Genomic DNA, 11,586 nt, shown 5'->3' on the forward strand with positions numbered 1-11,586 from the left:
TTTGTTTTGTTTTGTTTTTGGCTGCGTTGGGTCTTCGTTGCTGCACACGGGCTTTCTCTAGTTGTGGTGAGCGGGGGCTACTTTTCTTTGCGGTGCACGGGCTTCTCATTGTTGTGGCTTCTCTTGTTGTGGAGCACGGGCTCTAGGCACATGGGCTTCAGTAGTTGTGGCTCGCAGGCTTCAGTAGTTGTGGCGCACGGGCTTAGTTGCTCCGGGCATGTGGGCATCTTCCCGGACCAGGGATTGAACCCGTGTCGCCTGCAATGGCAGGAGGATTCTTAACCACTGCACCACCAGGGAAGTCCCTGTTGTAGGTTTTTAAATTTTTATCTTATTTTATTTTTTATTGTTAAGGGTTTCACAGATGGACACTGGAGATTTAAATCAATTTTGGTTGCCATGGTAGGCTTTGGATTCTGTCAGCTGGAGACTGATAACTCTAGTCAAAAGGATTCTATTCTATCATGTTTATATTCATAATTACAGTATAATATTTTCTCTGCTTATTTATTTACATTCTGAATGACTGGCTTTGGACTATTGGTTTTTTTTTTAATTGAATGAAATATTCTTTAAATTCTATAGTGCTTTAAAATTTTCAAAAGTTTCACACACATGATTTCATATAATCCCATAATAATGGACTATTTGTTTTAACATTTTACATTTTCAATCCTGTCAGTTACCTGTATGACCAAGACAGTCTATATTTTGCTACTTCACTATCAATAAAGAGGAGCTCTGCTTAACAACAGAGCCATGCAACCTGAAGCCTGGAGGATAGAATGTTCTTGATTATACAGCTGCCTGCATTGTTGTGAGGGTAAAGGAATAGATACCTGTGATAGCAAGCCCAAGGTGGCATCCCAACTCTCTCTGCCCTGCTATACAACACAGAATCTCTGGTCCAGGGCTTCCCTGGTGGTGCAGTGGTTAAGAATTCGCCTGCCAATTCAGGGGACACGGGTTCGAGCCTTGGTCCGGGAAGATCCTACATGCCACGGAGCAACTAAGCCCGTGCGCCACAACTACTGAGCCTGCGCTCTAGAGCCCGTGACCCACAAATACTGAGCCCACATGCTGCAACTACTGAAGCCTGCGCGCCTAGCCCGAGCTTTGCAACAACAGAAGCCACCGCAGTGAGAAGCCCGCGCACCGCAATGAAGAGTAGCCCCCGCTCACCGCAGCTAGAGAAAGAAAGCCCGCGAGCAGCAACGAAGACCCAACGCAGCCAAAAATAACTAAATAAAATAAATTTATTAAAAAAAAGAAAAAGAATCTCTCGTCCAATTTCTATAGAGAGAAGACGACCCTGAAGAGAATGTTGACTGGGTAGGGTAAGACCTGGAAATTTAAGGAAGTTTGGACTCTATAGACAAAGTAACAGGGTGAAACTGCGGGTTATTCAACAGAGTATAATATAATTAAAAAATAAATAAATAAAATAAAATAAAAGGGGACCTCCCTGGTGGTCCAGTGGTTAAGACTCTGTGCTTCCACTGCAGGGGGTATGGGTTCGATCCCTGGTCGGGGAACTAAGATCCCACATGCTGCACATGGCACGGCCAAAAAAAGAAAAAGTATAATATAATTGGAAATAGGATTTCAGGAAATTGGTCTGGCTGTCATGGTATAGAAAATGGACAAGAGTAAATAGGGAGCTTACTGTTTAAAAACAGGTGCACACAAAAACAAAACAGCAACATAGATGAATCAGAAAGTATACTATGAGATGATGTAATGCTAAAAGGAATTTTCCAAAAGCAATAATATTGCCTAACACCTACCATGTGGTAGACTCTATGGCTGAGTGTATTTCCAGTATCTCCTCTAACCCTAACAATTGTCAACAATTGTAATTAGGTATGGCAGCTCCCATTATACAGATGAAAAAAGTAGTTTGGTGAAATTATGTAACTTTCCCATTGTCACTCAGTTTCTGAGTAGTAAAATTGGGATTCAAATCCAGACCTAATTCCAAGGCCATTGTTCTTTCCAAAATACCAAACTGTCATACTCTAAAAACTACAAAATATTGTTGAAAGAAATTAAAGAATACCTAAATAAATGGAAAGATATCCCATGTTCATTGATCAGAAGACTTAATATTGTTAAAAAGGCAAGCCTACCCAAACTGATCTATAGATTCAACATGTTCTTATCAAAATCCCAGCTGGCTTTTTGGCAGAAATTGATAAGTTGATCTTAAAATTCATATAGAAATTCAAGGGACCTAGAACACACTCTTTTTTTTCTTTTTTAAGCTCAACACTCACACCCCTCCCCTCCCCACTGGGGTCAAGGGAGTGACCCCCACCCACTATATAGGCACATATCCAGGTCAAGACTGGCTAACTGATTTTACAGTAATGTCCTTGGGCACAAAGAAATTTCAGATATTTGCTGGTTTGGACTGACACCTTCTCTGGTTCGATGGAGACATTCCCACCCAAACCAAGACTACCTTGGAGTTCTCTAAGGCCCTGCTCAAAGAAATAATTCCTTGGTTTGGGGTCCCTAAGTCTATCCAGAGTCACAGTGGGTCCACCTTTGTTTCCCAAATTACTAAAGGAGACTCTAGAGCCCCAGGAATTAAATGGGGTTTACACTCGGAGACCACAATCCTCAGAAAAAGTAAAACAAATCAAACTCTCAAAAGAAACTTAGCCAAACTATGTCAAGACACTCATCAACCCTGGATCACCTTTCTCCCCATAGCACTTTTGAGAATGTGAATAGTCCTTAAAGGAAAACTCAGGTTGAGTCCATATGAGCTCATGTATGGGAGGCCCATTCCTGAAGGACCCAGCTCGAAGACCAACCTTAGGAATATGGACCAACAGAAATATACCTTACAGAGAGGGGAAATAATCAAAGCTTTACACACCTACAGGGATCCGGAACTGCCTTCCCCTTCTGACATCACTTTACATCCTTTCTCCCCTGGGGATTGGGTTTATTTGAAAACCTGGAAGGCTGGAAATCCACACGTCCAGTTAGACCCCAAGTGGACAGGCCACTACCTAGTAATCTTGACCACTCATTCTGCCTGATAATTACAGGACTTAACTCCGTGGGCCACCATACCAGAGTGAAGGCGTGCCTGAGGAAGAAGTTACTGAGCCAGCCACGCCTTACACCTGTGAACCTGTCATAGACCTTAAATTACTTTTCAAAAGGACAAGCTTACCAATAGATACGTGACGTGGTGGACAGGCTTAGTAGTTGGCTTTGTCACCGCTCTTGCCTTACTTGGCTTCTGCTGTTCTGTGAAAGCCCCTCCTTCTGGCAAACATCTCTGTCCATGCTGGGTATGGGGGATATTAATACTGGAAGCAGGATGAGTGGCCATTATTGTCTATTCTTTCTTATCTTTTCTGCTGTCTTACAACCGTCCACGTGGAATGGGAATTCAATGCAATAGTAAATTTCTCAAGCATTAGAGCCCGTGGACAAAATCTATCCCGGTGCTACATCTGTCACCCCCGCTCACAAAGTGGCACCTATGGATTAAACATATTACACTTTACCCCTAAAAGTGACCACCTCACTCTCACTTTGGCTAACAGGTCTGCTAAAGCTAACCCTCTTGAAGTTCACATCCCGTCCCTAACACAGCTCCCCTGCTTGGACCTCACCCCTCACATTAACATCTCTAACGAATACAAAGCACTCACTCTGAAGTGCGCCCCTGTCAATAGTCCCTGCAAAGGGTAGGAACTTGTGATGCCGAAAGCTCAACCTCTTTGCCCTGGTGCCGAATCGAATCTCGGAGACAAAGAGTTTTGGGTGAAGTAGAAAAGGAGAGCTTTATTGCTTTGCCAGGCAAAGGGGGACACGGCAGCCTCCTGCCTTGAAAAACTATGTGCCCCTGGAATACAATATTGAAAAGGAAGGACATATTTAAAGGATTCACACTTTCCAGTATCAAAACTTACCACAAAGCTACTGCAATCAAGACAGTCTGGCACTAGCAAAATGACAGACATATAAATCAAGGGAATACAACTGAGAGTCCAGAAATAAACCTGTACATTCATGGTCAAATGATTTTCAACAAGAGTGCCAAGACAATTTAAAGTTGGACCCTTACCTAACACCATATACAAAAATTAACTCAAAATGTGTTATAGATCTAAATATAAGAGCTAAAACTACAAAGCTCTTAGAAGAAAATATGGGAGTAAATCTTTATGACCTTGAGTTTAGGCAATGGTTTCTTAGGTATGACACCAACCGCACAAGTGACAAAAAAATAAATACATTTGACTTTATGAAAATTTAAAACATTTGTGTTTTAAATAACACCATCTAGAAACTCAAAAGACAACCCACATAATAGGAGAAAACATGTGCAAATCATATATCTCAAAACCACTTTCTATTCAGAATATATGCAATACAACTCAATAATAAAAAGATAAATAATCCAATTTTTTTTTTTTTTTTTGGCTGCGCTACACACACTTGTGGGATCTCAGTTCCCAGGGATTAAACCCCGGGGCCACAGGCAGTGAAAGCCCAGAATCCTAATCAATAGGCCAGGAAACTTCCCAATCCAATCTTTTTAAATGGGCAAAAAATCTGAATAGACATTTTTCCAAACATTATTAATCATTAGGTAAATGTAAATCAAAAGCACAATGAGATACCGCTTTGCACCTACTAGCTAGGATGGTTATAAACAAATAGATACTAACAACTGCTGGTGAGTATGGGTAGAACTGGGAACACTCCTACATTGCAGGTGGGAATATAAAATAGTGCAGTTGCTTTGGAAAACAGTCGGACAGTCCCTCAAAAGGTTAAACATAAAAGTTACCGTAGGACCTAGCAATTCCAGCCTTAAGTTTATACCCAAGAGAAATGAAATCATATGTCCACACAAAAACTTATACACAAATGTTCACAGCAGCATTATTCATAATAGCCAAAATGTGAAAACAACTCAAATATACCAACCGATTAATGGATAAGTAACTTGTGGTCATCCCTAAAATAGAATATTATTTGGTCATGAAGAGGAGTGAAATACTGATTCATGCTATAACGTCAATGAATCTTGGAAACATTATACTATGCGAAAGAAAGCAGCCACAGAAGACCACATATTGGGCTTCCCTGGTGGGACAGTGGTTAAGAATCCGCCTGCCAATGCAGAGGACACAGGTTCGAACCCTGGTCTGGGAAGATCTCACATGCCACGGAGCAACTAAGCCCGTGCGCCACAACTACTAAGCCTGTGCTCTAGAGTCTGTGTGCAAACTCTTATCAACTGTGCTTTTCCTGGTAACCTCCCATAACTGACTCTCCCTACCCTTAACATCATCTTTCGTCTTTAGCTGAGGATGGTATTTAGAATAAGGTCTTTGGCCCTTTTGGCAAGTTAATGTTTTTTTCTGGGTCTCTCGCATGTATTATTAAGTTTGGTTTGATTTTCTCCTGTTAATCTGTCCCATGTCAATATAATTCTTAGACCAGCCAGAAGAACCTAAGACTACAGAGGAAATTTTCTTCCCCCCAACAACAGAAAGTAGATTCATAGTTGCCCAGGGATGGAGGATTTGCAGAGAAATGAGGAGTGACTGCTAATATCTATGGCACTTCCTCTTAGGTTTATCAAAATGTTTTAAAATTTACTGTCCTGATGGTTGCACAATTTTGCAAATGTATTCAAAACCATTGAGGGCTTCCCTGGTGGTGCAGTGGTTAAGAATCTGCCTGCCAATGCAGGGGACACAGGTTCGAGCCCTGGTCAGAGAAGATCCCACATGCCGCGGAGCAACAAAGCCCGTGCACCACAACTACTGAGCCTGCACTCTAGAGCCCGCGAGCCACAACTACTGAGCCCGCATGCCACAACTACTGAGCCCGTGTGCCACAACTACTGAGGCCCGTGCGCCTAGAGCCCGTGCTCCGCAACAAGAGAAGCCCGCGCACCACAACGAAGAGTAGCCCCCACTTGCCGCAACTAGAGAAAGCCTGTGCACAGCAACGAAGACCCAACACAGCCAAAAATAAATAAATAAATAAATATATTAAAAAAAAAATACTCACGTTAGAATCAAGTAAATCAAGTGATTGTGCTAACTTCTAATTTTTAACCAGTTTATAGATGACCAGTCAAGAAAATTAGAAAAATGTATCCAAATAGTTGGGGGGACAGTGAAGGAGCCAACCTTCAAAGATAATCACTATTTTTTTTTTTAATTAATTAATTTATTTTTGGCTGTGTTGGGTCTTCGTTTCTGTGCGAGGGTTTTCTCTAGTTGCGGTGAGCGGGGGTCACTCTTCATCGCGGTGCGCGGGCCTCTCACCGTCGCGGTCTCTCTTGTTGCGGAGCACGGGCTCCAGACGCGCAGGCTCAGTAGTTGTGGCTCACGGGCCTAGTTGCTCCGCAGCATGTGGGATCTTCCCAGACCAGGGCTCGAACCCGTGTCCCCTGCATTGGCAGGCAGATTCTCAACCACTGCACCACCAGGGAAGCCCCAAAGATAATCATTATTAATATTTTGGAGTGTTTTCTTCCAATAATCATGCATCATAGTTTTTTCTTCACATAACACTATATTATAAGCCTATCTCCACGTCATCAGGTAGTTTGTTTGTTTGTTTTTGGATGCACCACGCAGCGGGTGGGATCTTAGTTCCCCGACCAGGGATTGAACTTGGCCCTCGGCAGTGAGAGCATGGAGTCCTTACCACTGGACCGCCAGGGAGTTCCCCAGATAGTTTTTTGTAAACGTTATTTAATGCCCATGGAGGTGTCATGATGTATTTAACCATTACCCTATCACTGACTGGTTCCTGTTTTCCGCTATCTTAATGGGGGGAAAGGATTAATATCTTTATACAGAAAGCATTTTGGTATTTAGGATTATTTCCTTGGATAGATTCTGATTCCTAAGAAGTAGAGTTAATGAAACAAAGGACATGACCATTTCATAGCATTTTTCCCAAAAGTTGTACCAGTTTATTTATACTGAGAAGTGATAAAGTTAAGTTATATATTGGGACCCACAGAATGGAGGCACCCCCAGTGACCCTACACATGTCACAAATCTAGACCTAAGTCAGCCTGCACTTACCCCAAATGCCTCACTGTCAAGGGAACTGAACAAACACCAAACACTGTCCTCCAAGTCAGCTTTAGCCAGCTCACCTTACCCGAGAAAACAGGACTTGCCAGCCTTACAAGGAAATTCCCAACCTCCAGGCCAATCATGCCCTGTTTCTGCTTGCTCCTTCTAAAGCTCTGTACAAATCTTGCCCAAAATCCCTCCAGAAGAAGGCCCCACTGCTTGAGAAGCACTGTCCTCCCCCAAGCAATGGGTTATTTTCCCTTGAATAAAGGATCTCAAACGTATAAGTAAATGGTTTTAGTTTGGTCATTTGACAGTGTGCTACAAAGTGTGATTTAAGACCTGGAATTTATGTTACGTCTTCATCTCTGAAGTATTTATTTATTGCTCATTGTCTCTATACTCCTGTTAGAATATAAGCTCCACAAGGGCAGGAATCTTGGTTTACTGGTATATCTCAAGCATCTAAACAGTGCCTGGCATATAGGAGACATTCAAATATTTGTTTCAAGAACAAATGAAATAGGAAGAAGTTTGTTTTTTAATCATGATTATGTAGTCCCAATGGCAAGATTTAATCGCAGGTTACAACAGAACTGACAAGTGAATATGTCCCTATGCCCATCTCATTCTCTGGTATTATTTATCATGACACAATTTAAGCTTGAATCACTTATTGCATGTCTACTTCAGATATAAAAGTTGCATTCCTTAGTTCTTATGTGTAAGAGAAACTGCTAGTTACCAATCTGATTTCAGGTTCTCTTGCTATCTTGAAGAGCATATACTCGACTAGAAGACCACATTTCTAATCTCCCTTGCAGACAGGTTGTGGTCAGATAATTATTAAGATATATATGGAAATTGTTGGAATTCCTTCTAGAAAAGATCTTTGAAATGGGAACAAATCGCTGATGCGGTCCCTTGTTTTCCTTCTTCTGCTTCCTGCCTAGAATGCAGACATGATAGTTCCAACAGCCCTGCCGTATACAATGAGGTAAATTTAAGGATGGAATCTCTGGGCTTCCCTGGTGGCGCAGTGGTTAAGAATCCGCCTGCCAAGGCAGGGGACACAGGTTTGAGCCCTGGTCGGGGAAGATCCCACATGCCGCGGACCAACTAAGCCCGTGCGCCACAACTACTGAAGCCCGCACGCCTGGAGCCCGTGCTCCGCAACAAGAGAAGCCACTGCGATGAGAAACCCGCGCACTGCAAGGAAGAGCAGCCCCCGCCCGCCGCAACTAGAGAAAGCCCGTGTGCAACAAGGAAGACCCAACGCAGCCAAAAATAAATGATAAATAAATAAATAAGTTTATTAAAAAACAAAACAAAACACTTCCTCAGTTTTGCTGTTCAGGGTGATGCTGCTTTGGGAAAGATCCCCGGTGTTCTCCTTACTTGCTGAAAGTGATAATAAATGCTTCCTGCTCCCAATGTGCAGCTTGGTAGTGTCTACTGTCTCGACACCCACGGAGAGGAGAAACCAGTTTTGGGGTAACAGGACCATAGGTGGCAGTGTAATTATAAGAGTTTGGTAAGGCCGTGGGGAGTTCCCCAGCCAAGTTCACCCCTCACTCCCTGTCTCGCAGGAACGCACCTGCCTCACTGTTCCCCTCGTGCTCAGCCGTGGGCTGGGCCCACTTTATGAGAAGCAAGGCCCCGACTCCACAGTGGTGATGGGTGTCAGAGCAAAGCCACGCAGGGCATGGATCAATCATACCTTTGCAGTCCCAGTGAGACGTCTGAGAGCCACATTCTCCTGGTTCAGGATACCTGATGATCCTCTGAAAAGACACCTGGAACAGTGTTACCGTCTGAGGAAAAGGGATATAACAAGTGAAAAAACTCCAACAGAGTGTAACATACATTTTTGAATGAATTTCTTTAATAAATATAAAAATACGCTCAAAGCAATTGGGATTTTTCTGCATTTTTAAATATGTTAAAGATGATATCACTTCAGTTAGAAGTGAAGAATCATTTATAGTGATAGAATTAGAGACCTCATTACTTTGTTTTGTTTTGACTATTCATTGACTGATGTACTTCTGGGCTTTGACAGTGCTATGGACTGAAATGTGTCGCCCCACCCAATTCCTATTTTGAATCCTAACCCCCAATATGACTATATTTGGAGATAAGGTTTTCAAGAAGGTAACTAAGGTTAAATGAGGTCATAAGGGTAGGGCCCTAATCCAGTAGGATAGGTGGCCTTAGAAGAAGAGGAAGAGAGAGAGATTTCCCTTCCCCTCATGCTCATATATGTGTATATCTATGTATGTGTGTATACATATATGTGTACACATGTGTATATAGCTTCACTTCAGACAGCTGAAGTTAGACGTTAACAAAGGAACTAGTGAAACTGCTGGACAAACAGCAGTGCTAAGCAGAAAGTCTCAACAGGAGCAAAACTACAACCTCCATGTTTCTTAGCTCCTTCTCCTCAATTTCTATTTTGAGGTTGCTCCAATCTTCAGGGAAAAAAGACTCACCTGGTTCTTTATGCCATTGTTCTTTCATCGGTCTCCTGCCTTCCAGCCTCGCTGACCACTGCCACTTGCTTTCCACCACCACGGCCGACCTACAACTGTTCACGTAGAGTGGCCTTCCCGTTGTCAAATCCAAAGGATCCACTCGCTGCCTTGACCTCTTGGGAGCATTCGCCACTGTTCTACCCTTGTAGAGACTTTTGGTTCCCTTACTTCGAAGATACCAGTCTCCCCCTGTTCTCCTTCTTTGATTAGGTTTCAAGTCTCTTCCCCTTCCAGCCATCCTTAAAGCTATGTGTTTCACAGGAATTTCATCCTTTAACACTTTTCTTCTCTCACTCAGAGACTTTTTGTGAGTGAGCTCATTATCCATGGCTTCAACTACTGGACCCTCAAATATGTCTGGCGCTGACTCTGCTATGAGCTCCCAGTCCTTAGTTTTATTTATCTACAAAGTGACTCCACCTGGGTGTTCCACGGGCGCATCTCAACGATATGCTCCCATCTTAACTCTCAGGGAGTGTCCTCCCTGAGAGGCATCTCCACCTGTTTTCCTTATTTGGTACCATCATCTACCAGTCACCCAGGTCATCTCTAGACTCTGTCCTCTCCTCCCTCACCCCCTGGATTTAATTTGTCACTCAACCCTGTAGTTTCTTTCTCCTTCATAGTTCTTAAACCCATCTCTTTTCCATCACTGCCCCCAATTTACTTGTTTGGGAGGTAGTATTGAGGGAGCCACAGGAATGTGCATCAGAATCACCTGTGTGGTTTTCTTTTTAAAGAAGTGTGCCTGTCCTGCCCCTCCTCCAGAGGTCCTGAACCGGCACATCCTCTTCCTCACCACGCTATTCTCATTCTCCCCTGGTCTCCCATCCATCCTCCACACCGCTGACAGATTCTCTCTCCAAAAGGCAACCGTCAAAGTGCAACCTATCTGTCTTTTCAGAGGTTCCGCAGAACCTTCAGGATAAAGTCCAAACTCCTCGGAAAACCCTTGACACTTTGGTTCTTGCCCACAGCTTCCACCTCACCTCCTGCCACTCCCTTACAGGCACCCTGCACTCAAGCCTTATCGAAGTGCGCTACTTGCTGTTCCTGGAACATTCCTCCTTTCCTTCCCTTGCTGTTCTCAGTGGATCTCCTCCGTCAGCCCTTTCCGCCTAGAAGTCATCTTGTTCAAAAAGTCTCTCCTGACTTCTCCAGGCAGTTAGGTACTTCCTCTTCTGTGTTTCCACAGGACCTTGTTCATATCATGATTCTATATTTATTATTGGATGATTATAAGTATTTGTGTTTATACAGTGTCTCACCCACTAAGCTATGAGCACACTTTGTTCAGTTCTTTATCGTATGCCCTCATGTAGACACCCACACATAATGTGTACTCAACGAATGCTTACTGAATGAATTTTTGAAGTGAATAAAGTTTTAATTTACACTTTTCTGATTGATTAAAGTATACAGTATTTTTTTTCTTTTTCTTCTTTTTCTTTTTTTTTGGCCTCGCCGAGCGGCATGCTGGATCTTAGTTCCCTGACCAGGGATTGAACCCATGCCCCCTGCAATGGAAGCACGGAGTCTTAACCACTGGACCGCCAGGGAATTCCCATACAGTATTTAACATATAACAAAAATGAAACTACTGACCCACTTTCAGGACAGCATGCTCTTTGAATCCCTTTAACATTTATTTATTTGCCGCACCGTACTGTATGTGGGATCTTAGTTCCCCCGCAAGGGGTCGAACCTGTGCCCCTTGCAATGGAAGCACAAAGTCTTAACCACTGGACTGCCAGGGAAGTCCCTGAGTCCCTTTTAATAATGACAGTTTATATTCGAACAGTACTTCTGATTTTTCAAAGCACTTTTTTTTTTAATAAATAATCTCACCACACTTTTTTTTTTTTTTTTTTTTGGCTGAGTTGGGTCTTTGTTCTGGTGCGCGGGCTTCTCACTGCGGTGGCTTCTCTTGTTGCCGAGCACGGGCTCTAGGCGTGTGGGCTTCAGTA

Source organism: Balaenoptera ricei, chromosome 5 (assembly GCF_028023285.1).
Source record: "Balaenoptera ricei isolate mBalRic1 chromosome 5, mBalRic1.hap2, whole genome shotgun sequence".
NCBI lineage: Eukaryota > Metazoa > Chordata > Mammalia > Artiodactyla > Balaenopteridae > Balaenoptera > Balaenoptera ricei.